The following is a 10,015-nucleotide window of genomic DNA, read 5'->3' as shown; positions in this document are numbered from 1 at the left end:
CTGACAAAGTTTGCTACCTTTGCATCAAAGTATTCACTGGATCCTATATGGGCAGCTACTTATTTTCTCTTCTGGGTAGTGTTGAACGTTGTCTCTTTCCTTAAGGAAGCATCACCGGTTGTTCTCATCTCATAGGATGTTAGTGAGCCAAATATCTCATCCATTATAAAATATCTTTAGATCCTTGGCTTCTTCTATGGCAGACACCTTGTATCATACCTAGGTGTAAGAGACCTAAGTACCTTCTTGACAAGGATCTCATTTGTAATATCTCACTAATACATTTAGCCTAAAATTCCGACAAAGGTTTCCGACGGAGAAGGTATTTTGTGATCAAACTTGATTTTTTTTTGAAAAAATGCCTGATTTCATCAGAATTCCAACGATAATCCAATGACATTAGGGTTTTTTTGAAAAAGTGCCCATGTTCGTCAGAATTTTGATGAACGCATGCATTACTTAAAAAAAAAAGAAAAGACCAAAATCCTGCCTCTTTAAAAAATCCCGCCTATCTCATTTGTCCTGCCTCTGTAGCGATCATTGGTGACAAACACGGCCGTAGCGGGGAACGGGGGAATGAAGTGCCACAGGCACAAAGTGCCAAGGCCTAGCACATAACCAATGAGGACGACAACAAGGGAGCCCAAAATGGGCTATGTAAACGGTGACGCCCAGGCCTCTGTCAATAGCAATGAGAAAGATTTTTGGATGCGAGTGCTCGAGGATTGGTATTTTTGCGGTGATAAATTTTCTTGAACTTGTGCTACAGTTGTATCAACAAAATTCTTTGCTAGTTAGGGTATTAGAACAGATTAATCAAGATAATTTTCAATTCATTTTCGTTACATTAATATGGTCGAAAAATAAATCTACATCCTGATACAAGATTGTAATCTCCTCCCCCATCACCCCCATTTCTCCCCATGTAATACAGAGAATCCAGACAGAGAATTATAGGCACAAATTCAACTACTTCACCGATCACTCATTCAATCCATCCATCTACTAATGATGAAACCGTAACAGATTTAATTCCTAGATAATCTTGTTTATTCTTTGCACATTAGAATAATAATAGATTTAATATCAAGTAGGTAGTGTTTTTTACAATTTTAATTATGTAATACATTATCATTATATATCAGTGAGTCATATGAACTTACACTTCATGATTAGTATGTAGTATCTCCAGTTAGAATATTAAGTAATATTTCACTAAATTTCTCACCTCAAAAATTTCTCCACCTTAATGATAGTTAATGTTAAGGATTGAATGAAACAAACTCTTGTTCATGGATCACCTTCTTAGCCTCCTATGGAAGTCATTCTTTGTGTGGTCTACCATGACCATAATTAGGGTCTTAATAAATGCATTAGACACTCTCTATTATCAATAAGAGAGTTATCATAATATAGTCAGGGCAAGTGGTTACAAATTAGATTAGTGGGTCTATAGTTCCCACTTGGTTTGTACTTAGAAACATTATCATTTCTTAGTTGTATGGAAACTACAAATTCATGCATCTAGCCAACAATACACAATAGCTATTATATGATTCCACTAATGAAAAAAGCCTAGTCAATCTTATAGTTTGTCGAATTAGTCATGTCCCTCATATAGAATATCTATATATGGAGTATTCTTGCCTATAGATTACCTATTATTTTGCTTAATAATGTGATTATTTCACATACATCATAAAAGTGCCCTTCTAATATGTTTGTGCATCAATCTTGAAACCATATTGTTATTAACCAACCAATGATAAGAATTATCTTAAACATGCCTCTATATTTGAATCCCACTAGCTTTGATAATCAACCATAATAACCTTAACAATGCATCGACGACAACAATGCCTAATAAATCATCAATTGTCTTAGGTGAATCTAGCCAAAGCCAACCCATCATATCCACTAATCTCCCTCGCATCCCAATCATAAAATTTTATGGTTGTTGGAACAAGCTTGGGAGATTTAGTTCTTCCTTTGCAAATCAACATACCCTATTTTGGTTTCCCAAATATTTACTAAACAACTTTGAAGATAAATTGGGAAGAGAATCCATCATATAGATATTTCTTTTCAACATCCTTAGAGGACATTGTTTTGTCTATCATTTATTATAATAGCTAATACCCAATTTTTTTATAAGATAACAAGCAAAACCTCCTCTTCACAAACTATGTTTTCCTTAATAATCCAAGAATGAAAAAAGGAACCTACATAAAAATTACTTACTCCCTACCATGAAGGCAAAAGAACATCCAATTTACAGATAGATTTACCAAAAGGAAAGAAATATCACCTCAAAATCTGTCTTGAACTTATACATTGAATCTATACACACGAGAATCCCCTTAATAACTCTCTCACAACTTTCAATGCTAGAAGAATGAGTGTTTTCACAAGACTTTCATACTATGATATTTATATCAAGATTCACTTGCATAGTTTTAGAGTCAAGCTAACCCATTCTCATGAGTAGTTTGTATGAACCCCTCATAAGAATGGATCACTTAGTACTCATTTCATCAAAGTGATGCTCATAGTATTATTGAAAAATTTTATTATTGTTCCAAATTTTGTGGATATTTAGGAGACACAAATAAAATATAAATGTAATCATTCCATATTTTTGTAGGAGATATTGGAATGAGACTAATAAGAAGAGTAGTAAACATGAGTCACAATGAGCACTTTAGAATAAATCTAAAAATTATAAGGAAGAGTAGCTTGGAAAAATAGGAGTGTAATTTATTTTCCAATATGCAAGATTATTACTTGGGAAAGAATCTTGAAAGAGGATTGAAAAGATTCCTTGAGCTAACATTGTCTCACTTATCCAAAATTATGAGGAAGGATTCATTAATGAAATGGTCATTAACAAGATGGAGAGAATAATAATTTAGCTTGGCCACGACACAAAGTCTTAGAATAGATGCCAACCTTGGTGAATGGAATGAAAATCCCAAACAATTAATGATTGGTGAGACAAGTAGAGGCATCTATAAATTTTATTTTGAATATATATAAAATAAAGAGAAAATGGGACTAAAACCAAGGGAAATGCACATGGAAAGGATATGATGAAAATCAAAATAAATAGTTTGAAGATAATATTAGTTACCTAAAGGATATTCCACTTGATTATTTGGTATATCATAACTGTTTTGACAAATTTTGAAACCATTAGAGGTACCTTTTACTTCTGTAGATGAAGCATTCATTCATGTTGATGAGGTAACCTCCATCCCAAACCACCTATTTCACTCTTCTTCCTTTGTGTGCCTCTTTTATTCTTCCATTACCTCTTCGCTTACCTAAATTCAATCCAAAACATAGTGTATATAGCATCAAAAAAATTCCATATTTGATTAATATTATCCACAACATATCAAAAAGACATATACCACACTTACTATGTCATCAACCAAAAATAATTTACTTACATATTCAAAGAGTTCAATAATGGAGAAACATCCATGCGGTGCTCTACACATGTCCTTGAAGGTTCAAGAAATACTTATCCTCTATTGGTCCAAACTTTAAATCACTTTCCATGCATGAAAATAATTGCAACCATACACAATTTCCCACCCAATAGATTCTCTCAAACTAGTTTACTATCTTAACATAGGGTCAAGGAAAAGTGGGCCAAAAAAGGAATCCAAGTGTCTTAAAAGCCTTCAAGACCATAGTGGTGAGGATTGAATTTCTTTCTTTAGTGGTATCTTTCTGTAGATTAATTAGCTAGGGATTGTATTAGGACCTTTTCCTAATTAAAAAATATATATAAAGATTACATCCCTCAATATTGCATTCATAATAGGATAAATTTCTGCTATATTGAGACTATATTCATAATAGATTTATAGTGATGAATAAAGAAATATTTAAGATTATCAAAAAATTGATGTTTTCTTTCTCCCAACCATCATTGGATATTGGGTGATCTTTGAGTTATTATGTCAAATAGTTCATGTGCCTTATCTAAGCTTACATATTTTGCATGCATGTGTACTTGGGTAGTTGCACTACAACATCTATACTCACTAATCACATTTGGTTGGAAGTTTCTAAATCCATTTCAAACACATCTTGTGCATATCCTGCAATCTATGCTAATTGTGATTGTCTTTAATGGCTTCATTGTGTGCATAATTGATTGGCTCTTCACTCCTAAGACCTTCAAAAGTCTTTAATGGCTTCATTGAGTCCTTTTGTCCTCCAAATTCACCTACACCAACTTGAATTCTCCTTCAATGCTTGATTGCCTATTCACTTGGAGATCGCTTGATTTTATATGTCTTGAAATCATTTTATCCCGATGGCTTTAAATTAAAGTACTTTCTCTTCTATCTGGTATTGGTGGAGCAGATCCTTTTATGATATGCAAGTTGAGAATATTTTACGAAAGGTCCCTAAAGGAATACACTTTAAACTGATTTTAATATACCTTGAAGTGTGCAATATGGAAGGTTTGTATTCTTAATCTCCTGCCCATTTCTTAATTTAAAAGATGATATCTTTATTAACTTGATTTCTCCTTCAATTCTTGATGAATGCTTGATTTCACGTTCACTTGGAATTGAATTGATTTTATTATTAAGAGATCACTTGAATTGTAGGTAAACCCCTTCAAATGACAGGGTAGGTTTCCTTTTATATCTAATATATGTCTTGAAAGCGTTTTATTGTGATGGCTTTAAATTAAAGTACTTTCTCTTCTATCTGGTATTGGTGGAGCAGAGGTTGCATTGCATCGTCCTAGGATACATATTTCCATAGATAGAACACAAGTTAAATGTATCCCAGGTCAATGCAAAGAAACCTCTGCTCTAGAGATCGCCAAAAAATAGAGAAAGAACTTTAATTTAATGCCATCAGGATAAAAGTCTTTAATCAAGATAGATAAAATTTGAGTTTGATTGTCATCATTTACTTTGCCAAATTCTTCACACGTAACTCCTGAATCAATTTCCTACTCACAAGAATTTTATTATATCTCAAATATAGGGAAATAGAAGGCTTCAAATAGTAAACTTGAACATGCAACTAAATCCATTGACTAACCAGAAGAACAAAATTAAGAAATGGTCTGATCATCTGAGAGATGTTGTAGACTTGTAACTCACCAGCTAAGTTTTTGCGAGTAAGAATTTTTTTTGTTTTGGTTATGGTTGTGGTGTTTATAGGGAGACATTTACAAATTTATATCTATTTTCACTATTTAATGGTTTATGGGTTTGTAATGGTAATTTAATGTTCTTTCATATTTTTGTATATATTCTTTATAATAGCCTATTATATTGATTTGTTCTATTATGCATAATGGTGTGGGTCAGACGGCTTTGCCGTCGGTGCATGAAAGCATTGAACGAGTTCTACTTTTAAAAATTACATGAAACATTTTTAATTTATTTGATTCAGTGTTATTTGCAAAAAATGATTATCAATGATGTTTCCTTTCTCCAAGAATTGTCTAGGACCTTTCTGTCAGATAATATGTAACATCGAATGACTAAATCTTTTCATTACAAATACTTATTTTATTTAATTATTATCTGAGCATGAATTAAATTTATATCTATACGGAAGCAGAACATACAAGTTCAAGAGTCATGTGCAAGCAGGCATTATCTTGAATGACATGTAAACAAGCTCATCAGCTGCCTAGAAGAGAGCAATTGGAGAATGGCAGGGGAAAGTGTTTAAGGGTGATAAATAGATAGATAGTATGCAATACAAATAAACAATGTCTGGAGTGTCTGATGTGACATCTCTAATTTATGTCCGAAGGGTCTAACTAGTTTTGGAGTTCCTACGAAACCTATTGTGCCACGCTTGGAGGAAATCAATGTGTTCATGCAAGGAGCACCTTTTTTCTATCATGAGAATGATACTTTTGCACCTAGGGATATTTGGAAGTCAATATCCAAAAATTTCTATAGTGTGGAACAAGAGTTGGCGGACTTGAAGTATAATTGTTAGCTTTCAGAAGACCAAGAGGTTATGTACACAATCTCCCAATAGAAGAGAGATTTCAAGAATTACCTCTCCCCCCCATGACTATTCAGGAAGCACTTCCTCAAATAGAGGACTATTGGGCTCCATGGGATCAAAGAAAAAAATTAAAGCATAGACTCTAGATGATGTGGTGGTGTCCTTTGTGAAGAACTCTACACTATAATTGAAAATTCATGAGGGAAACTGCAAGATAGTGAGGAGAAATACAATCTTGAAAAGTGGGAAGAATGGATCTTGGTTTGGGTGGGACCAAGTCAGGTGGCTCCTCTAGAGGTTGATGAGATAGAAATCATATTAGGATTTGAAAAAGATCACACTCGTGGAACTTCATGTGCGAGTGATCGATTGTGGTGTTTGGGTAATGCATTCCAAATAGATACAGTTGCATTCTAAATAGATACAGTTGCATGCCATGAAGACATTACCCATTTGGAATGCAACTGTATCTATTTGGAATGCATTACCCAAACACCGCAATTGATCACTCGCACATGAAGTTCCATGAGTGTGATATTTTTCAAATCCTAATATGATTTCTATCTCGTCAACCTCTAGAGGAGCCACTTGAACTGGCCCCACCCAAACTAAGATCCATTCTTCCCACTTTTCAAGATTTTATTTCTCTTCGCTATCTTGTAGTTTCCCTCATGAATTTTCAATTATAGTGTAGAGTTCTTCACGGAGGACACCACCACATCGTCTAGAGTCTATGCTTTAATTTTTTTCTTTGATCCCATGGAGGCCAATAGTCCTTTGTTTGAGGAAGTGCTTCCTGAATAGTCATGGGGGGGAGAGGTAATTCTTGTGGTCGCTCTTCTATTGGTAGATTGTGTACATAACCTCTTGGTCTTCTGAAAGCTGACAATTATACTTCAAGTCCACCAACTCTTGTTCCACACTATAGAAATTTTTGGATATTGACTTCCAAATATCCCTAGGTGAAAAAGTATCATTCTCATAATAGAAAAAAGGTGCTCCTTGCATGAACACATTGATTTCCTCCAAGCGTGGCCCAATAGGTTTCACAGGAACTCCAAAACTAGTTAGACCCTTTGGACATAAATTAGAGACGTCACATCAGACACTTTAGACATTGTTTGTTTGTATTGCATACTATCTATCTATTTATCACCCTTAAACACTTTCCTCTACCATTCTCCAATTGCTCTCTTCTAGGCAACTAATGAGCTTGTTTCCATGTCATTCAAGATAATGTCTGCTTGCTTTCTTTTAGGAAATTTGCATGCAAGAGACTCTTCAACTTGTATGTTCTTCTTCCATATAGATATAAATTTTAATTCATGCTGAGATAATACTTAAATTAAATAAGCAATTGTAAAGAAAAAATTTAGTCATTCGATGTTACATATTATTTGACGAAAAGGTCCTAGACAATTCTTGGAGAAAGGAAACCTCATTGATAATCATTTTTTGCAAATAACACTAAATCAAATAAATTAAAAATGTTTCATGTAATTTTTAAAAGTAGAACTCGTTCAATGCTTTCATGCATCGATGGCAAAGCCGTTCAACCCACATCATCTCTCGTTGTCAGAATTCCGACCACCACTAATGAAATGCCCGACAAGGATGCTGTGCATCCGATGACACTCCTCTATTAGAATTTTATACTTTGGTGTCGGAATTCCAACGACAGCCCGAGATGGTGACGGTATTCGTTCATGGAATGAACATGCATGGTGGCCATTGGAAAGGTTGGGGTAATGTCAAAATTACGATGACCACGAGGATAGTTGGAACTTCCGACACAAAGTTTTCAACTGCCATTTTTGTCGGTAGTGCAACAAAATGTGGTTGGAATTCCAACGATTGGCCATCAAAATCTTGACCCAAATGTACTAGTGTCTTCTCCGAGTCCTTTGATGGTATACATAGTTTCATCAAATCTGTGAAGGTAGTCTGCAATCTTTTCATCATCCTTCATCTTGATGCCTTCAAGATTCCCCCTTAGTGCTTGTAGCTTGGCATCTTTGACTTTTGCATCTCCTTCAAATAACCTCTATATTTTATCATAGGTCTCCTCGGCAGATGCACAATGTATGACCTTGATAAACTCATTATCAGATAGCCCACTCAAAATAGCATGTTTGGCCTTTGCATTATTCTCATACTCCTTGGCATCCAAATTAGTGGGAGGAACACTAGGGACAACATACCGACTCTTGACAAACATCCACACATCAAAACCAAGGGAGGAAATATAGGTCTCCATTCTTCTGCTCCAAAAGGCATAGTTGGATCTACCAAAAATGGGGGCTTTTGAGGAAGCAGACTCATTTCTTGTCATTGTTTTCTAAGTCCAGAATCTACCCAAGGTTTATAAATAATAGGGAACCTATGCTTTGATACCAATTGTTGAACACAAAGTACCACTAAGAGGGGGGTGAATCAGTGGTTCCTAAACTCTTTTCAGTATTAAGGAAGCTTCAAATTACTGGTTGTTATCTTAAGTACTAAAAAATCAAACCAATAAAGCAAATAAGGAGACCAAAGAAGACAATCACACAAATGCAACCCACAACACCAGATGTACAAGGAAAACCCAATATGGGAAAAACCTCAGTGAGAATTGTTGTTGGAGACTACTGCTCCAATCTAGCCTCACAAGTGAAACAATGAATTATAAAGATTTAGGGCACCAACCCAAGGAGCACCAACCCCTACACCAAGCCCTAACTTGGTGATGTATATTGAAATACAATTTTGATATAGTTATAGCTTCTTGTTGCAAATGAGTTTTGCAAGTCTTGATCAAATATGTTATTGCTGGTTGATAGTCTTCTCTTTTTACTGGATCTCACACTACCGGTTATGAGATCCCTCTCTCTAATTTTTGGCCTCTCTTCTCTCTCTCTCTCGTAGTCTCACAACCAACTGTGTCACACTTGGATGTCACCTTTCTCAACTACACCTCAACAATTTGCTAAATGGTTGGACCTGTTATAGTTATATTGGTACTCAATCACTACCGGTTAGACCCTCTCAGCGGTTTGCTTGTTTACTCACTTTGCAACTTGCTTAGAATAAATTATAAGGGAGATGATTCTTCTCTGCACTCAAGCTCTCTTCACTCTTCTTCTCCTCCTCAAGCATCAATCTTTTCCATTTTGAGCCCATGTATTTATAATCATGGATTCCCGCTCAGAATGCATTCAAACACTATCGTGTTAGGATTTTCTTTTCCAAATCAATCTAAATCCCATTTGATTTGATCTACTTTTTAGGAATATGATCTTTATGACAATGATCAATCACCAGCCGAACTTCGCATTCCAATGTGCGTTTTCTAAATTTGGAGGTCTGCACTATGCTTTTCTTCTTTTCTTTGTCACTCGCCATTAATGGTTTTGTTGTTTCCTTAACCAATTAGGTAGGAAGATCAAATATTCTTGCAGGATCAGTGCAATTGTATTTCTAGCTTGCCTTCCTTGAGCCACAATCTTTTGGCATCCTTCGTGACTTGCGGGTTCCTCATAAAAGTCAGCCTACTTGTAGATTTATTACATCAATGTACACTCCACCAACATGTGCAATACCTCCACCTGGCATTCAGCTGTCATGCTTGTCGACATCCTCCTTTGCTTGGATTCCTATGTTAGTTTGACATACACTATCAACCAAGGTTGACTATCGGTTTAGTTTATGTTATGGGTATGACCATCAAACATCCTCTCTATTTTTTTCTCCGGTTGTTGTGCCTTTCTCATCTTAGCAATTGTCAACCTTTACTTAGCGGTGACCTAGCCAAAATGGTTGACACCAATGACAACTTAATGCCAAATTTCCAACATTTGCAATAGTGAGTGAGTAGTACATTTGGCCCCAGATTCATAAGGATGTTAAGAGATATGTGCATAGTTGTAGATTTTGTCAAGTTGCAAAGGGAAATAGTCAGAATGTCGGAATCTATAAACCTTTGACACTACCGTTAAGACCTTTGGAGGATATAAGCATGTATTTTGTA

This window comes from Cryptomeria japonica, chromosome 9 (genome assembly GCF_030272615.1).
Source record: "Cryptomeria japonica chromosome 9, Sugi_1.0, whole genome shotgun sequence".
Classification (NCBI taxonomy): Eukaryota; Viridiplantae; Streptophyta; class Pinopsida; order Cupressales; family Cupressaceae; genus Cryptomeria; species Cryptomeria japonica.
The sequence above is the reverse complement of the archived record's forward strand: the minus strand, read 5'-3'. Positions refer to the sequence as shown.